An 18,766-nucleotide genomic window follows, 5' to 3' on the forward strand; every position below is an offset into this window, starting at 1 on the left:
TTTTTTTTTTTTTTACACCTGTCTTGCTGTTTACTGTACTGCTTACACCATGTGGAGAAAGACTTAGTTAGTATTCCTGGTTGACTGGTTCGATTCCTGCTATGGGAGAGACTTTTTTTTGGGGACTAGTGTCCACATTCCAAAGCCAACACGTGCCTTGCAGACAGAATCAGTTTAGGTTGGAACAGCTCTTTGCAGCCAAAAATGCAGACCACCAGGTTTTTTGGATATTTATTTGCACAAAAGCTTATTTGATGTCATATCTCAAACCATTCATATCTCTCACTTTTAATTCCTGGGTGTTAAGGGACTCAACAAGCCTTTATCCCTGTTTGTCATTGGAGCTCCCCTTCCATCAATTGGTGATGTTTTGCTACTGAATGGAAAAGAGCTGTGACTCTCTAGCCAAGATGGTGGCAAAATCAGTTAAGGAAACATGGTACCAGTGCCCCATGTGAGAATCGAACTCATGACCTTCAGATTACGAGACTGACGCGCTACCTGCTGCGCTAACGAGGCAAAATGCACGTAATAATCTGCGGAAGTTGCTTGTGCAAAGCAGTACACCTCTTTTTTTTCATATTGTAAGTGAGCTGGCAGTACATCTTCTCCCATATGGTCTAGCGGTTAGGATTCCTGGTTTTCACCCAGGCGGCCCGGGTTCGACTACTGGTATGGGAACGCATCCTTTTCTGCACCGCTGCCAACATTCAAAAACTGACGCGTGTTTTTTAGTCAAACGTATTTCAAGTAGGATTTGTTTTTTTCAGGCAAAAATGCTGAACGCCCGCGTTTTGGCACTTCATTCTGACCCTTCACACAAGATTCAATTTGGATTCGTAGCTCAACTCATTCTCAACCACCCCTTTTTACACTAAAGTGTCAAGGGACTCAACAACTCATGGGTCCGGTAAGTTATTTGGATTCCCATTTCCTTTCTAATGGAAAAAGTTGTAGAATTGAATGGAAAAGTTCTAAGTTGGTGACAAAATCTCTCGAGAAAAGGAGGGAACAGTGCCCCGTGTGAGGCTCGAACTCACGACCTTCAGATTATGAGACTGACGCGCTACCTACTGCGCTAACGAGGCAAGCTGTACCTGCAGATCTGCAGAAGTTTATTGTGCATAGCAGAAAACTTTTTTTTTTCATAATGTCACTGAGACATTAGTGCATCTTTTCCCATATGGTCTAGCGGTTAGGATTCCTGGCTCTCACCCAGGTGGCCTGGGTTCGACTCCCGGTATGGGAATGCATCTTTATCTTAGCTACTGCCACCATTCAAAGACTGACACGTGTTTTTCAATCAAAAATGTTTCTGGTAGATTTTCACTTTGCAACAAAAATACTTAACATTGGCGATGCATTATGACTTTTGCAAAAGATTTCCTTTTGTTTCATAGCTTAAGCCTTTTTCAACTACACAGTTTTACACAAAAGTGTCAAGGGACTCAACAAGCCATGTGTCCTGTCTGTCATTAGGGCTCCCATGTTCTTTCTAATCGGAAACAGTTTAGAACTGAATTGGAAAGTTCAGAGTTAGTGACAAAATCTCTTGAGAAAAGGAGGATGCCACGTGTGAGCAAAAAACTCATGATCTTCAAATTATTCAACTGACGTGCCAAAAACCTTGACCATGTAGCGTGTTTCAGCTCTTGTAATGTTGATGTTTTGTATTCAAAGCAAAACACTCTTTTTTTTTACACCTGTCTTGCTGTTTACTGTACTGCTTACACCATGTGGAGAAAGACTTAGTTAGTATTCCTGGTTGACTGGTTCGATTCCTGCTATGGGAGAGACTTTTTTTTGGGGACTAGTGTCCACATTCCAAAGCCAACACGTGCCTTGCAGACAGAATCAGTTTAGGTTGGAACAGCTCTTTGCAGCCAAAAATGCAGACCACCAGGTTTTTTGGATATTTATTTGCACAAAAGCTTATTTGATGTCATATCTCAAACCATTCATATCTCTCACTTTTAATTCCTGGGTGTTAAGGGACTCAACAAGCCTTTATCCCTGTTTGTCATTGGAGCTCCCCTTCCATCAATTGGTGATGTTTTGCTACTGAATGGAAAAGAGCTGTGACTCTCTAGCCAAGATGGTGGCAAAATCAGTTAAGGAAACATGGTACCAGTGCCCCATGTGAGAATCGAACTCATGACCTTCAGATTACGAGACTGACGCGCTACCTGCTGCGCTAACGAGGCAAAATGCACGTAATAATCTGCGGAAGTTGCTTGTGCAAAGCAGTACACCTCTTTTTTTTCATATTGTAAGTGAGCTGGCAGTACATCTTCTCCCATATGGTCTAGCGGTTAGGATTCCTGGTTTTCACCCAGGCGGCCCGGGTTCGACTACTGGTATGGGAACGCATCCTTTTCTGCACCGCTGCCAACATTCAAAAACTGACGCGTGTTTTTTAGTCAAACGTATTTCAAGTAGGATTTGTTTTTTTCAGGCAAAAATGCTGAACGCCCGCGTTTTGGCACTTCATTCTGACCCTTCACACAAGATTCAATTTGGATTCGTAGCTCAACTCATTCTCAACCACCCCTTTTTACACTAAAGTGTCAAGGGACTCAACAACTCATGGGTCCGGTAAGTTATTTGGATTCCCATTTCCTTTCTAATGGAAAAAGTTGTAGAATTGAATGGAAAAGTTCTAAGTTGGTGACAAAATCTCTCGAGAAAAGGAGGGAACAGTGCCCCGTGTGAGGCTCGAACTCACGACCTTCAGATTATGAGACTGACGCGCTACCTACTGCGCTAACGAGGCAAGCTGTACCTGCAGATCTGCAGAAGTTTATTGTGCATAGCAGAAAACTTTTTTTTTTCATAATGTCACTGAGACATTAGTGCATCTTTTCCCATATGGTCTAGCGGTTAGGATTCCTGGCTCTCACCCAGGTGGCCTGGGTTCGACTCCCGGTATGGGAATGCATCTTTATCTTAGCTACTGCCACCATTCAAAGACTGACACGTGTTTTTCAATCAAAAATGTTTCTGGTAGATTTTCACTTTGCAACAAAAATACTTAACATTGGCGATGCATTATGACTTTTGCAAAAGATTTCCTTTTGTTTCATAGCTTAAGCCTTTTTCAACTACACAGTTTTACACAAAAGTGTCAAGGGACTCAACAAGCCATGTGTCCTGTCTGTCATTAGGGCTCCCATGTTCTTTCTAATCGGAAACAGTTTAGAACTGAATTGGAAAGTTCAGAGTTAGTGACAAAATCTCTTGAGAAAAGGAGGATGCCACGTGTGAGCAAAAAACTCATGATCTTCAAATTATTCAACTGACGTGCCAAAAACCTTGACCATGTAGCGTGTTTCAGCTCTTGTAATGTTGATGTTTTGTATTCAAAGCAAAACACTCTTTTTTTTTACACCTGTCTTGCTGTTTACTGTACTGCTTACACCATGTGGAGAAAGACTTAGTTAGTATTCCTGGTTGACTGGTTCGATTCCTGCTATGGGAGAGACTTTTTTTTGGGGACTAGTGTCCACATTCCAAAGCCAACACGTGCCTTGCAGACAGAATCAGTTTAGGTTGGAACAGCTCTTTGCAGCCAAAAATGCAGACCACCAGGTTTTTTGGATATTTATTTGCACAAAAGCTTATTTGATGTCATATCTCAAACCATTCATATCTCTCACTTTTAATTCCTGGGTGTTAAGGGACTCAACAAGCCTTTATCCCTGTTTGTCATTGGAGCTCCCCTTCCATCAATTGGTGATGTTTTGCTACTGAATGGAAAAGAGCTGTGACTCTCTAGCCAAGATGGTGGCAAAATCAGTTAAGGAAACATGGTACCAGTGCCCCATGTGAGAATCGAACTCATGACCTTCAGATTACGAGACTGACGCGCTACCTGCTGCGCTAACGAGGCAAAATGCACGTAATAATCTGCGGAAGTTGCTTGTGCAAAGCAGTACACCTCTTTTTTTTCATATTGTAAGTGAGCTGGCAGTACATCTTCTCCCATATGGTCTAGCGGTTAGGATTCCTGGTTTTCACCCAGGCGGCCCGGGTTCGACTACTGGTATGGGAACGCATCCTTTTCTGCACCGCTGCCAACATTCAAAAACTGACGCGTGTTTTTTAGTCAAACGTATTTCAAGTAGGATTTGTTTTTTTCAGGCAAAAATGCTGAACGCCCGCGTTTTGGCACTTCATTCTGACCCTTCACACAAGATTCAATTTGGATTCGTAGCTCAACTCATTCTCAACCACCCCTTTTTACACTAAAGTGTCAAGGGACTCAACAACTCATGGGTCCGGTAAGTTATTTGGATTCCCATTTCCTTTCTAATGGAAAAAGTTGTAGAATTGAATGGAAAAGTTCTAAGTTGGTGACAAAATCTCTCGAGAAAAGGAGGGAACAGTGCCCCGTGTGAGGCTCGAACTCACGACCTTCAGATTATGAGACTGACGCGCTACCTACTGCGCTAACGAGGCAAGCTGTACCTGCAGATCTGCAGAAGTTTATTGTGCATAGCAGAAAACTTTTTTTTTTCATAATGTCACTGAGACATTAGTGCATCTTTTCCCATATGGTCTAGCGGTTAGGATTCCTGGCTTTCACCCAGGTGGCCTGGGTTCGACTCCCGGTATGGGAATGCATCTTTATCTTAGCTACTGCCACCATTCAAAGACTGACACGTGTTTTTCAATCAAAAATGTTTCTGGTAGATTTTCACTTTGCAACAAAAATACTTAACATTGGCGATGCATTATGACTTTTGCAAAAGATTTCCTTTTGTTTCATAGCTTAAGCCTTTTTCAACTACACAGTTTTACACAAAAGTGTCAAGGGACTCAACAAGCCATGTGTCCTGTCTGTCATTAGGGCTCCCATGTTCTTTCTAATCGGAAACAGTTTAGAACTGAATTGGAAAGTTCAGAGTTAGTGACAAAATCTCTTGAGAAAAGGAGGATGCCACGTGTGAGCAAAAAACTCATGATCTTCAAATTATTCAACTGACGTGCCAAAAACCTTGACCATGTAGCGTGTTTCAGCTCTTGTAATGTTGATGTTTTGTATTCAAAGCAAAACACTCTTTTTTTTTTTTTTTTTTTTTTTTTACACCTGTCTTGCTGTTTACTGTACTGCTTACACCATGTGGAGAAAGACTTAGTTAGTATTCCTGGTTGACTGGTTCGATTCCTGATATGGGAGAGACTTTTTTTTGGGGACTAGTGTCCACATTCCAAAGCCAACACGTGCCTTGCAGACAGAATCAGTTTAGGTTGGAACTGCTCTTTGCAGCCAAAAATGCAGACCACCAGGTTTTTTGGATATTTATTTGCACAAAAGCTTATTTGATGTCATATCTCAAACCATTCATATCTCTCACTTTTAATTCCTGGGTGTTAAGGGACTCAACAAGCCTTTATCCCTGTTTGTCATTGGAGCTCCCCTTCCATCAATTGGTGATGTTTTGCTACTGAATGGAAAAGAGCTGTGACTCTCTAGCCAAGATGGTGGCAAAATCAGTTAAGGAAACACGGTACCAGTGCCCCATGTGAGAATCGAACTCATGACCTTCAGATTACGAGACTGACGCGCTACCTGCTGCGCTAACGAGGCAAAATGCACGTAATAATCTGCGGAAGTTGCTTGTGCAAAGCAGTACACCTCTTTTTTTTCATATTGTAAGTGAGCTGGCAGTACATCTTCTCCCATATGGTCTAGCGGTTAGGATTCCTGGTTTTCACCCAGGCGGCCCGGGTTCGACTACTGGTATGGGAACGCATCCTTTTCTGCACCGCTGCCAACATTCAAAAACTGACGCGTGTTTTTTAGTCAAACGTATTTCAAGTAGGATTTGTTTTTTTCAGGCAAAAATGCTGAACGCCCGCGTTTTGGCACTTCATTCTGACCCTTCACACAAGATTCAATTTGGATTCGTAGCTCAACTCATTCTCAACCACCCCTTTTTACACTAAAGTGTCAAGGGACTCAACAACTCATGGGTCCGGTAAGTTATTTGGATTCCCATTTCCTTTCTAATGGAAAAAGTTGTAGAATTGAATGGAAAAGTTCTAAGTTGGTGACAAAATCTCTCGAGAAAAGGAGGGAACAGTGCCCCGTGTGAGGCTCGAACTCACGACCTTCAGATTATGAGACTGACGCGCTACCTACTGCGCTAACGAGGCAAGCTGTACCTGCAGATCTGCAGAAGTTTATTGTGCATAGCAGAAAACTTTTTTTTTTCATAATGTCACTGAGACATTAGTGCATCTTTTCCCATATGGTCTAGCGGTTAGGATTCCTGGCTCTCACCCAGGTGGCCTGGGTTCGACTCCCGGTATGGGAATGCATCTTTATCTTAGCTACTGCCACCATTCAAAGACTGACACGTGTTTTTCAATCAAAAATGTTTCTGGTAGATTTTCACTTTGCAACAAAAATACTTAACATTGGCGATGCATTATGATTTTTGCAAAAGATTTCCTTTTGTTTCATAGCTTAAGCCTTTTTCAACTACACAGTTTTACACAAAAGTGTCAAGGGACTCAACAAGCCATGTGTCCTGTCTGTCATTAGGGCTCCCATGTTCTTTCTAATCGGAAACAGTTTAGAACTGAATTGGAAAGTTCAGAGTTAGTGACAAAATCTCTTGAGAAAAGGAGGATGCCACGTGTGAGCAAAAAACTCATGATCTTCAAATTATTCAACTGACGTGCCAAAAACCTTGACCATGTAGCGTGTTTCAGCTCTTGTAATGTTGATGTTTTGTATTCAAAGCAAAACACTCTTTTTTTTTTTTTTTTTTTTTTTTTACACCTGTCTTGCTGTTTACTGTACTGCTTACACCATGTGGAGAAAGACTTAGTTAGTATTCCTGGTTGACTGGTTCGATTCCTGCTATGGGAGAGACTTTTTTTTGGGGACTAGTGTCCACATTCCAAAGCCAACACGTGCCTTGCAGACAGAATCAGTTTAGGTTGGAACTGCTCTTTGCAGCCAAAAATGCAGACCACCAGGTTTTTTGGATATTTATTTGCACAAAAGCTTATTTGATGTCATATCTCAAACCATTCATATCTCTCACTTTTAATTCCTGGGTGTTAAGGGACTCAACAAGCCTTTATCCCTGTTTGTCATTGGAGCTCCCCTTCCATCAATTGGTGATGTTTTGCTACTGAATGGAAAAGAGCTGTGACTCTCTAGCCAAGATGGTGGCAAAATCAGTTAAGGAAACATGGTACCAGTGCCCCATGTGAGAATCGAACTCATGACCTTCAGATTACGAGACTGACGCGCTACCTGCTGCGCTAACGAGGCAAAATGCACGTAATAATCTGCGGAAGTTGCTTGTGCAAAGCAGTACACCTCTTTTTTTTCATATTGTAAGTGAGCTGGCAGTACATCTTCTCCCATATGGTCTAGCGGTTAGGATTCCTGGTTTTCACCCAGGCGGCCCGGGTTCGACTACTGGTATGGGAACGCATCCTTTTCTGCACCGCTGCCAACATTCAAAAACTGACGCGTGTTTTTTAGTCAAACGTATTTCAAGTAGGATTTGTTTTTTTCAGGCAAAAATGCTGAACGCCCGCGTTTTGGCACTTCATTCTGACCCTTCACACAAGATTCAATTTGGATTCGTAGCTCAACTCATTCTCAACCACCCCTTTTTACACTAAAGTGTCAAGGGACTCAACAACTCATGGGTCCGGTAAGTTATTTGGATTCCCATTTCCTTTCTAATGGAAAAAGTTGTAGAATTGAATGGAAAAGTTCTAAGTTGGTGACAAAATCTCTCGAGAAAAGGAGGGAACAGTGCCCCGTGTGAGGCTCGAACTCACGACCTTCAGATTATGAGACTGACGCGCTACCTACTGCGCTAACGAGGCAAGCTGTACCTGCAGATCTGCAGAAGTTTATTGTGCATAGCAGAAAACTTTTTTTTTTCATAATGTCACTGAGACATTAGTGCATCTTTTCCCATATGGTCTAGCGGTTAGGATTCCTGGCTCTCACCCAGGTGGCCTGGGTTCGACTCCCGGTATGGGAATGCATCTTTATCTTAGCTACTGCCACCATTCAAAGACTGACACGTGTTTTTCAATCAAAAATGTTTCTGGTAGATTTTCACTTTGCAACAAAAATACTTAACATTGGCGATGCATTATGACTTTTGCAAAAGATTTCCTTTTGTTTCATAGCTTAAGCCTTTTTCAACTACACAGTTTTACACAAAAGTGTCAAGGGACTCAACAAGCCATGTGTCCTGTCTGTCATTAGGGCTCCCATGTTCTTTCTAATCGGAAACAGTTTAGAACTGAATTGGAAAGTTCAGAGTTAGTGACAAAATCTCTTGAGAAAAGGAGGATGCCACGTGTGAGCAAAAAACTCATGATCTTCAAATTATTCAACTGACGTGCCAAAAACCTTGACCATGTAGCGTGTTTCAGCTCTTGTAATGTTGATGTTTTGTATTCAAAGCAAAACACTCTTTTTTTTTACACCTGTCTTGCTGTTTACTGTACTGCTTACACCATGTGGAGAAAGACTTAGTTAGTATTCCTGGTTGACTGGTTCGATTCCTGCTATGGGAGAGACTTTTTTTTGGGGACTAGTGTCCACATTCCAAAGCCAACACGTGCCTTGCAGACAGAATCAGTTTAGGTTGGAACAGCTCTTTGCAGCCAAAAATGCAGACCACCAGGTTTTTTGGATATTTATTTGCACAAAAGCTTATTTGATGTCATATCTCAAACCATTCATATCTCTCACTTTTAATTCCTGGGTGTTAAGGGACTCAACAAGCCTTTATCCCTGTTTGTCATTGGAGCTCCCCTTCCATCAATTGGTGATGTTTTGCTACTGAATGGAAAAGAGCTGTGACTCTCTAGCCAAGATGGTGGCAAAATCAGTTAAGGAAACATGGTACCAGTGCCCCATGTGAGAATCGAACTCATGACCTTCAGATTACGAGACTGACGCGCTACCTGCTGCGCTAACGAGGCAAAATGCACGTAATAATCTGCGGAAGTTGCTTGTGCAAAGCAGTACACCTCTTTTTTTTCATATTGTAAGTGAGCTGGCAGTACATCTTCTCCCATATGGTCTAGCGGTTAGGATTCCTGGTTTTCACCCAGGCGGCCCGGGTTCGACTACTGGTATGGGAACGCATCCTTTTCTGCACCGCTGCCAACATTCAAAAACTGACGCGTGTTTTTTAGTCAAACGTATTTCAAGTAGGATTTGTTTTTTTCAGGCAAAAATGCTGAACGCCCGCGTTTTGGCACTTCATTCTGACCCTTCACACAAGATTCAATTTGGATTCGTAGCTCAACTCATTCTCAACCACCCCTTTTTACACTAAAGTGTCAAGGGACTCAACAACTCATGGGTCCGGTAAGTTATTTGGATTCCCATTTCCTTTCTAATGGAAAAAGTTGTAGAATTGAATGGAAAAGTTCTAAGTTGGTGACAAAATCTCTCGAGAAAAGGAGGGAACAGTGCCCCGTGTGAGGCTCGAACTCACGACCTTCAGATTATGAGACTGACGCGCTACCTACTGCGCTAACGAGGCAAGCTGTACCTGCAGATCTGCAGAAGTTTATTGTGCATAGCAGAAAACTTTTTTTTTTCATAATGTCACTGAGACATTAGTGCATCTTTTCCCATATGGTCTAGCGGTTAGGATTCCTGGCTCTCACCCAGGTGGCCTGGGTTCGACTCCCGGTATGGGAATGCATCTTTATCTTAGCTACTGCCACCATTCAAAGACTGACACGTGTTTTTCAATCAAAAATGTTTCTGGTAGATTTTCACTTTGCAACAAAAATACTTAACATTGGCGATGCATTATGACTTTTGCAAAAGATTTCCTTTTGTTTCATAGCTTAAGCCTTTTTCAACTACACAGTTTTACACAAAAGTGTCAAGGGACTCAACAAGCCATGTGTCCTGTCTGTCATTAGGGCTCCCATGTTCTTTCTAATCGGAAACAGTTTAGAACTGAATTGGAAAGTTCAGAGTTAGTGACAAAATCTCTTGAGAAAAGGAGGATGCCACGTGTGAGCAAAAAACTCATGATCTTCAAATTATTCAACTGACGTGCCAAAAACCTTGACCATGTAGCGTGTTTCAGCTCTTGTAATGTTGATGTTTTGTATTCAAAGCAAAACACTCTTTTTTTTTTTTTACACCTGTCTTGCTGTTTACTGTACTGCTTACACCATGTGGAGAAAGACTTAGTTAGTATTCCTGGTTGACTGGTTCGATTCCTGCTATGGGAGAGACTTTTTTTTGGGGACTAGTGTCCACATTCCAAAGCCAACACGTGCCTTGCAGACAGAATCAGTTTAGGTTGGAACTGCTCTTTGCAGCCAAAAATGCAGACCACCAGGTTTTTTGGATATTTATTTGCACAAAAGCTTATTTGATGTCATATCTCAAACCATTCATATCTCTCACTTTTAATTCCTGGGTGTTAAGGGACTCAACAAGCCTTTATCCCTGTTTGTCATTGGAGCTCCCCTTCCATCAATTGGTGATGTTTTGCTACTGAATGGAAAAGAGCTGTGACTCTCTAGCCAAGATGGTGGCAAAATCAGTTAAGGAAACATGGTACCAGTGCCCCATGTGAGAATCGAACTCATGACCTTCAGATTACGAGACTGACGCGCTACCTGCTGCGCTAACGAGGCAAAATGCACGTAATAATCTGCGGAAGTTGCTTGTGCAAAGCAGTACACCTCTTTTTTTTCATATTGTAAGTGAGCTGGCAGTACATCTTCTCCCATATGGTCTAGCGGTTAGGATTCCTGGTTTTCACCCAGGCGGCCCGGGTTCGACTACTGGTATGGGAACGCATCCTTTTCTGCACCGCTGCCAACATTCAAAAACTGACGCGTGTTTTTTAGTCAAACGTATTTCAAGTAGGATTTGTTTTTTTCAGGCAAAAATGCTGAACGCCCGCGTTTTGGCACTTCATTCTGACCCTTCACACAAGATTCAATTTGGATTCGTAGCTCAACTCATTCTCAACCACCCCTTTTTACACTAAAGTGTCAAGGGACTCAACAACTCATGGGTCCGGTAAGTTATTTGGATTCCCATTTCCTTTCTAATGGAAAAAGTTGTAGAATTGAATGGAAAAGTTCTAAGTTGGTGACAAAATCTCTCGAGAAAAGGAGGGAACAGTGCCCCGTGTGAGGCTCGAACTCACGACCTTCAGATTATGAGACTGACGCGCTACCTACTGCGCTAACGAGGCAAGCTGTACCTGCAGATCTGCAGAAGTTTATTGTGCATAGCAGAAAACTTTTTTTTTTCATAATGTCACTGAGACATTAGTGCATCTTTTCCCATATGGTCTAGCGGTTAGGATTCCTGGCTCTCACCCAGGTGGCCTGGGTTCGACTCCCGGTATGGGAATGCATCTTTATCTTAGCTACTGCCACCATTCAAAGACTGACACGTGTTTTTCAATCAAAAATGTTTCTGGTAGATTTTCACTTTGCAACAAAAATACTTAACATTGGCGATGCATTATGACTTTTGCAAAAGATTTCCTTTTGTTTCATAGCTTAAGCCTTTTTCAACTACACAGTTTTACACAAAAGTGTCAAGGGACTCAACAAGCCATGTGTCCTGTCTGTCATTAGGGCTCCCATGTTCTTTCTAATCGGAAACAGTTTAGAACTGAATTGGAAAGTTCAGAGTTAGTGACAAAATCTCTTGAGAAAAGGAGGATGCCACGTGTGAGCAAAAAACTCATGATCTTCAAATTATTCAACTGACGTGCCAAAAACCTTGACCATGTAGCGTGTTTCAGCTCTTGTAATGTTGATGTTTTGTATTCAAAGCAAAACACTCTTTTTTTTTTTTTTTTTTTTTTTTTACACCTGTCTTGCTGTTTACTGTACTGCTTACACCATGTGGAGAAAGACTTAGTTAGTATTCCTGGTTGACTGGTTCGATTCCTGCTATGGGAGAGACTTTTTTTTGGGGACTAGTGTCCACATTCCAAAGCCAACACGTGCCTTGCAGACAGAATCAGTTTAGGTTGGAACAGCTCTTTGCAGCCAAAAATGCAGACCACCAGGTTTTTTGGATATTTATTTGCACAAAAGCTTATTTGATGTCATATCTCAAACCATTCATATCTCTCACTTTTAATTCCTGGGTGTTAAGGGACTCAACAAGCCTTTATCCCTGTTTGTCATTGGAGCTCCCCTTCCATCAATTGGTGATGTTTTGCTACTGAATGGAAAAGAGCTGTGACTCTCTAGCCAAGATGGTGGCAAAATCAGTTAAGGAAACATGGTACCAGTGCCCCATGTGAGAATCGAACTCATGACCTTCAGATTACGAGACTGACGCGCTACCTGCTGCGCTAACGAGGCAAAATGCACGTAATAATCTGCGGAAGTTGCTTGTGCAAAGCAGTACACCTCTTTTTTTTCATATTGTAAGTGAGCTGGCAGTACATCTTCTCCCATATGGTCTAGCGGTTAGGATTCCTGGTTTTCACCCAGGCGGCCCGGGTTCGACTACTGGTATGGGAACGCATCCTTTTCTGCACCGCTGCCAACATTCAAAAACTGACGCGTGTTTTTTAGTCAAACGTATTTCAAGTAGGATTTGTTTTTTTCAGGCAAAAATGCTGAACGCCCGCGTTTTGGCACTTCATTCTGACCCTTCACACAAGATTCAATTTGGATTCGTAGCTCAACTCATTCTCAACCACCCCTTTTTACACTAAAGTGTCAAGGGACTCAACAACTCATGGGTCCGGTAAGTTATTTGGATTCCCATTTCCTTTCTAATGGAAAAAGTTGTAGAATTGAATGGAAAAGTTCTAAGTTGGTGACAAAATCTCTTGAGAAAAGGAGGGAACAGTGCCCCGTGTGAGGCTCGAACTCACGACCTTCAGATTATGAGACTGACGCGCTACCTACTGCGCTAACGAGGCAAGCTGTACCTGCAGATCTGCAGAAGTTTATTGTGCATAGCAGAAAACTTTTTTTTTTCATAATGTCACTGAGACATTAGTGCATCTTTTCCCATATGGTCTAGCGGTTAGGATTCCTGGCTCTCACCCAGGTGGCCTGGGTTCGACTCCCGGTATGGGAATGCATCTTTATCTTAGCTACTGCCACCATTCAAAGACTGACACGTGTTTTTCAATCAAAAATGTTTCTGGTAGATTTTCACTTTGCAACAAAAATACTTAACATTGGCGATGCATTATGACTTTTGCAAAAGATTTCCTTTTGTTTCATAGCTTAAGCCTTTTTCAACTACACAGTTTTACACAAAAGTGTCAAGGGACTCAACAAGCCATGTGTCCTGTCTGTCATTAGGGCTCCCATGTTCTTTCTAATCGGAAACAGTTTAGAACTGAATTGGAAAGTTCAGAGTTAGTGACAAAATCTCTTGAGAAAAGGAGGATGCCACGTGTGAGCAAAAAACTCATGATCTTCAAATTATTCAACTGACGTGCCAAAAACCTTGACCATGTAGCGTGTTTCAGCTCTTGTAATGTTGATGTTTTGTATTCAAAGCAAAACACTCTTTTTTTTTTTTTTTTTTTTTTACACCTGTCTTGCTGTTTACTGTACTGCTTACACCATGTGGAGAAAGACTTAGTTAGTATTCCTGGTTGACTGGTTCGATTCCTGCTATGGGAGAGACTTTTTTTTGGGGACTAGTGTCCACATTCCAAAGCCAACACGTGCCTTGCAGACAGAATCAGTTTAGGTTGGAACTGCTCTTTGCAGCCAAAAATGCAGACCACCAGGTTTTTTGGATATTTATTTGCACAAAAGCTTATTTGATGTCATATCTCAAACCATTCATATCTCTCACTTTTAATTCCTGGGTGTTAAGGGACTCAACAAGCCTTTATCCCTGTTTGTCATTGGAGCTCCCCTTCCATCAATTGGTGATGTTTTGCTACTGAATGGAAAAGAGCTGTGACTCTCTAGCCAAGATGGTGGCAAAATCAGTTAAGGAAACATGGTACCAGTGCCCCATGTGAGAATCGAACTCATGACCTTCAGATTACGAGACTGACGCGCTACCTGCTGCGCTAACGAGGCAAAATGCACGTAATAATCTGCGGAAGTTGCTTGTGCAAAGCAGTACACCTCTTTTTTTTCATATTGTAAGTGAGCTGGCAGTACATCTTCTCCCATATGGTCTAGCGGTTAGGATTCCTGGTTTTCACCCAGGCGGCCCGGGTTCGACTACTGGTATGGGAACGCATCCTTTTCTGCACCGCTGCCAACATTCAAAAACTGACGCGTGTTTTTTAGTCAAACGTATTTCAAGTAGGATTTGTTTTTTTCAGGCAAAAATGCTGAACGCCCGCGTTTTGGCACTTCATTCTGACCCTTCACACAAGATTCAATTTGGATTCGTAGCTCAACTCATTCTCAACCACCCCTTTTTACACTAAAGTGTCAAGGGACTCAACAACTCATGGGTCCGGTAAGTTATTTGGATTCCCATTTCCTTTCTAATGGAAAAAGTTGTAGAATTGAATGGAAAAGTTCTAAGTTGGTGACAAAATCTCTCGAGAAAAGGAGGGAACAGTGCCCCGTGTGAGGCTCGAACTCACGACCTTCAGATTATGAGACTGACGCGCTACCTACTGCGCTAACGAGGCAAGCTGTACCTGCAGATCTGCAGAAGTTTATTGTGCATAGCAGAAAACTTTTTTTTTTCATAATGTCACTGAGACATTAGTGCATCTTTTCCCATATGGTCTAGCGGTTAGGATTCCTGGCTCTCACCCAGGTGGCCTGGGTTCGACTCCCGGTATGGGAATGCATCTTTATCTTAGCTACTGCCACCATTCAAAGACTGACACGTGTTTTTCAATCAAAAATGTTTCTGGTAGATTTTCACTTTGCAACAAAAATACTTAACATTGGCGATGCATTATGACTTTTGCAAAAGATTTCCTTTTGTTTCATAGCTTAAGCCTTTTTCAACTACACAGTTTTACACAAAAGTGTCAAGGGACTCAACAAGCCATGTGTCCTGTCTGTCATTAGGGCTCCCATGTTCTTTCTAATCGGAAACAGTTTAGAACTGAATTGGAAAGTTCAGAGTTAGTGACAAAATCTCTTGAGAAAAGGAGGATGCCACGTGTGAGCAAAAAACTCATGATCTTCAAATTATTCAACTGACGTGCCAAAAACCTTGACCATGTAGCGTGTTTCAGCTCTTGTAATGTTGATGTTTTGTATTCAAAGCAAAACACTCTTTTTTTTTTTTTTTTTTTTTTACACCTGTCTTGCTGTTTACTGTACTGCTTACACCATGTGGAGAAAGACTTAGTTAGTATTCCTGGTTGACTGGTTCGATTCCTGCTATGGGAGAGACTTTTTTTTGGGGACTAGTGTCCACATTCCAAAGCCAACACGTGCCTTGCAGACAGAATCAGTTTAGGTTGGAACTGCTCTTTGCAGCCAAAAATGCAGACCACCAGGTTTTTTGGATATTTATTTGCACAAAAGCTTATTTGATGTCATATCTCAAACCATTCATATCTCTCACTTTTAATTCCTGGGTGTTAAGGGACTCAACAAGCCTTTATCCCTGTTTGTCATTGGAGCTCCCCTTCCATCAATTGGTGATGTTTTGCTACTGAATGGAAAAGAGCTGTGACTCTCTAGCCAAGATGGTGGCAAAATCAGTTAAGGAAACACGGTACCAGTGCCCCATGTGAGAATCGAACTCATGACCTTCAGATTACGAGACTGACGCGCTACCTGCTGCGCTAACGAGGCAAAATGCACGTAATAATCTGCGGAAGTTGCTTGTGCAAAGCAGTACACCTCTTTTTTTTCATATTGTAAGTGAGCTGGCAGTACATCTTCTCCCATATGGTCTAGCGGTTAGGATTCCTGGTTTTCACCCAGGCGGCCCGGGTTCGACTACTGGTATGGGAACGCATCCTTTTCTGCACCGCTGCCAACATTCAAAAACTGACGCGTGTTTTTTAGTCAAACGTATTTCAAGTAGGATTTGTTTTTTTCAGGCAAAAATGCTGAACGCCCGCGTTTTGGCACTTCATTCTGACCCTTCACACAAGATTCAATTTGGATTCGTAGCTCAACTCATTCTCAACCACCCCTTTTTACACTAAAGTGTCAAGGGACTCAACAACTCATGGGTCCGGTAAGTTATTTGGATTCCCATTTCCTTTCTAATGGAAAAAGTTGTAGAATTGAATGGAAAAGTTCTAAGTTGGTGACAAAATCTCTCGAGAAAAGGAGGGAACAGTGCCCCGTGTGAGGCTCGAACTCACGACCTTCAGATTATGAGACTGACGCGCTACCTACTGCGCTAACGAGGCAAGCTGTACCTGCAGATCTGCAGAAGTTTATTGTGCATAGCAGAAAACTTTTTTTTTTCATAATGTCACTGAGACATTAGTGCATCTTTTCCCATATGGTCTAGCGGTTAGGATTCCTGGCTCTCACCCAGGTGGCCTGGGTTCGACTCCCGGTATGGGAATGCATCTTTATCTTAGCTACTGCCACCATTCAAAGACTGACACGTGTTTTTCAATCAAAAATGTTTCTGGTAGATTTTCACTTTGCAACAAAAATACTTAACATTGGCGATGCATTATGACTTTTGCAAAAGATTTCCTTTTGTTTCATAGCTTAAGCCTTTTTCAACTACACAGTTTTACACAAAAGTGTCAAGGGACTCAACAAGCCATGTGTCCTGTCTGTCATTAGGGCTCCCATGTTCTTTCTAATCGGAAACAGTTTAGAACTGAATTGGAAAGTTCAGAGTTAGTGACAAAATCTCTTGAGAAAAGGAGGATGCCACGTGTGAGCAAAAAACTCATGATCTTCAAATTATTCAACTGACGTGCCAAAAACCTTGACCATGTAGCGTGTTTCAGCTCTTGTAATGTTGATGTTTTGTATTCAAAGCAAAACACTCTTTTTTTTTTTTTTTTTTTTTTACACCTGTCTTGCTGTTTACTGTACTGCTTACACCATGTGGAGAAAGACTTAGTTAGTATTCCTGGTTGACTGGTTCGATTCCTGCTATGGGAGAGACTTTTTTTTGGGGACTAGTGTCCACATTCCAAAGCCAACACGTGCCTTGCAGACAGAATCAGTTTAGGTTTTAACTGCTCTTTGCAGCCAAAAATGCAGACCACCAGGTTTTTTGGATATTTATTTGCACAAAAGCTTATTTGATGTCATATCTCAAACCATTCATATCTCTCACTTTTAATTCCTGGGTGTTAAGGGACTCAACAAGCCTTTATCCCTGTTTGTCATTGGAGCTCCCCTTCCATCAATTGGTGATGTTTTGCTACTGAATGGAAAAGAGCTGTGACTCTCTAGCCAAGATGGTGGCAAAATCAGTTAAGGAAACACGGTACCAGTGCCCCATGTGAGAATCGAACTCATGACCTTCAGATTACGAGACTGACGCGCTACCTGCTGCGCTAACGAGGCAAAATGCACGTAATAATCTGCGGAAGTTGCTTGTGCAAAGCAGTACACCTCTTTTTTTTCATATTGTAAGTGAGCTGGCAGTACATCTTCTCCCATATGGTCTAGCGGTTAGGATTCCTGGTTTTCACCCAGGCGGCCCGGGTTCGACTACTGGTATGGGAACGCATCCTTTTCTGCACCGCTGCCAACATTCAAAAACTGACGCGTGTTTTTTAGTCAAACGTATTTCAAGTAGGATTTGTTTTTTTCAGGCAAAAATGCTGAACGCCCGCGTTTTGGCACTTCATTCTGACCCTTCACACAAGATTCAATTTGGATTCGTAGCTCAACTCATTCTCAACCACCCCTTTTTACACTAAAGTGTCAAGGGACTCAACAACTCATGGGTCCGGTAAGTTATTTGGATTCCCATTTCCTTTCTAATGGAAAAAGTTGTAGAATTGAATGGAAAAGTTCTAAGTTGGTGACAAAATCTCTCGAGAAAAGGAGGGAACAGTGCCCCGTGTGAGGCTCGAACTCACGACCTTCAGATTATGAGACTGACGCGCTACCTACTGCGCTAACGAGGCAAGCTGTACCTGCAGATCTGCAGAAGTTTATTGTGCATAGCAGAAAACTTTTTTTTTTCATAATGTCACTGAGACATTAGTGCATCTTTTCCCATATGGTCTAGCGGTTAGGATTCCTGGCTCTCACCCAGGTGGCCTGGGTTCGACTCCCGGTATGGGAATGCATCTTTATCTTAGCTACTGCCACCATTCAAAGACTGACACGTGTTTTTCAATCAAAAATGTTTCTGGTAGATTTTCACTTTGCAACAAAAATACTTAACATTGGCGATGCATTATGACTTTTGCAAAAGATTTCCTTTTGTTTCATAGCTTAAGCCTTTTTCAACTACACAGTTTTACACAAAAGTGTCAAGGGACTCAACAAGCCATGTGTCCTGTCTGTCATTAGGGCTCCCATGTTCTTTCTAATCGGAAACAGTTTAGAACTGAATTGGAAAGTTCAGAGTTAGTGACAAAATCTCTTGAGAAAAGGAGGATGCCACGTGTGAGCAAAAAACTCATGATCTTCAAATTATTCAACTGACGTGCCAAAAACCTTGACCATGTAGCGTGTTTCAGCTCTTGTAATGTTGATGTTTTGTATTCAAAGCAAAACACTCTTTTTTTTTTTTTTTTTTTTTTTTTTACACCTGTCTTGCTGTTTACTGTACTGCTTACACCATGTGGAGAAAGACTTAGTTAGTATTCCTGGTTGACTGGTTCGATTCCTGATATGGGAGAGACTTTTTTTTGGG

At 41.9% G+C, this 18,766-nt stretch overlaps 12 non-coding genes across 12 annotated transcripts; 1 reads left to right on the forward strand and 11 right to left on the reverse strand.

Moving 5' to 3' along the window:
* Positions 1-1,015: 1,015 nt before the first annotated feature.
* Positions 1,016-1,088, reverse strand: TRNAM-CAU (transfer RNA methionine (anticodon CAU)). The gene has a single exon. It is a non-coding gene; the product is annotated as a tRNA-Met (tRNA).
* Positions 1,089-2,700: 1,612 nt separating this feature from the next.
* Positions 2,701-2,773, reverse strand: TRNAM-CAU (transfer RNA methionine (anticodon CAU)). The gene has a single exon. It is a non-coding gene; the product is annotated as a tRNA-Met (tRNA).
* A 1,612-nt stretch (positions 2,774-4,385) lies between these two features.
* On the reverse strand, positions 4,386-4,458 carry TRNAM-CAU (transfer RNA methionine (anticodon CAU)). Its single transcript has one exon. It is a non-coding gene; the product is annotated as a tRNA-Met (tRNA).
* An 89-nt stretch (positions 4,459-4,547) lies between these two features.
* TRNAE-UUC (transfer RNA glutamic acid (anticodon UUC)) lies at positions 4,548-4,619 on the forward strand. The gene has a single exon. It is a non-coding gene; the product is annotated as a tRNA-Glu (tRNA).
* A 1,467-nt stretch (positions 4,620-6,086) lies between these two features.
* TRNAM-CAU (transfer RNA methionine (anticodon CAU)) lies at positions 6,087-6,159 on the reverse strand. The gene has a single exon. It is a non-coding gene; the product is annotated as a tRNA-Met (tRNA).
* Positions 6,160-7,787: 1,628 nt separating this feature from the next.
* On the reverse strand, positions 7,788-7,860 carry TRNAM-CAU (transfer RNA methionine (anticodon CAU)). Its single transcript has one exon. It is a non-coding gene; the product is annotated as a tRNA-Met (tRNA).
* A 1,612-nt stretch (positions 7,861-9,472) lies between these two features.
* Positions 9,473-9,545, reverse strand: TRNAM-CAU (transfer RNA methionine (anticodon CAU)). The gene has a single exon. It is a non-coding gene; the product is annotated as a tRNA-Met (tRNA).
* Positions 9,546-11,161: 1,616 nt separating this feature from the next.
* Positions 11,162-11,234, reverse strand: TRNAM-CAU (transfer RNA methionine (anticodon CAU)). The gene has a single exon. It is a non-coding gene; the product is annotated as a tRNA-Met (tRNA).
* Positions 11,235-12,862: 1,628 nt separating this feature from the next.
* TRNAM-CAU (transfer RNA methionine (anticodon CAU)) lies at positions 12,863-12,935 on the reverse strand. The gene has a single exon. It is a non-coding gene; the product is annotated as a tRNA-Met (tRNA).
* Positions 12,936-14,560: 1,625 nt separating this feature from the next.
* On the reverse strand, positions 14,561-14,633 carry TRNAM-CAU (transfer RNA methionine (anticodon CAU)). Its single transcript has one exon. It is a non-coding gene; the product is annotated as a tRNA-Met (tRNA).
* Positions 14,634-16,258: 1,625 nt separating this feature from the next.
* TRNAM-CAU (transfer RNA methionine (anticodon CAU)) lies at positions 16,259-16,331 on the reverse strand. The gene has a single exon. It is a non-coding gene; the product is annotated as a tRNA-Met (tRNA).
* A 1,625-nt stretch (positions 16,332-17,956) lies between these two features.
* On the reverse strand, positions 17,957-18,029 carry TRNAM-CAU (transfer RNA methionine (anticodon CAU)). The gene has a single exon. It is a non-coding gene; the product is annotated as a tRNA-Met (tRNA).
* Between the last annotated feature and the right edge of the window lie 737 nt (positions 18,030-18,766).

The sequence above is a fragment of the Phyllobates terribilis genome, unplaced genomic scaffold, assembly GCF_046119375.1.
Source record: "Phyllobates terribilis strain yellow unplaced genomic scaffold, ASM4611937v1 Scaffold_11__3_contigs__length_659146591, whole genome shotgun sequence".
NCBI classification, from domain to species: domain Eukaryota; kingdom Metazoa; phylum Chordata; class Amphibia; order Anura; family Dendrobatidae; genus Phyllobates; species Phyllobates terribilis.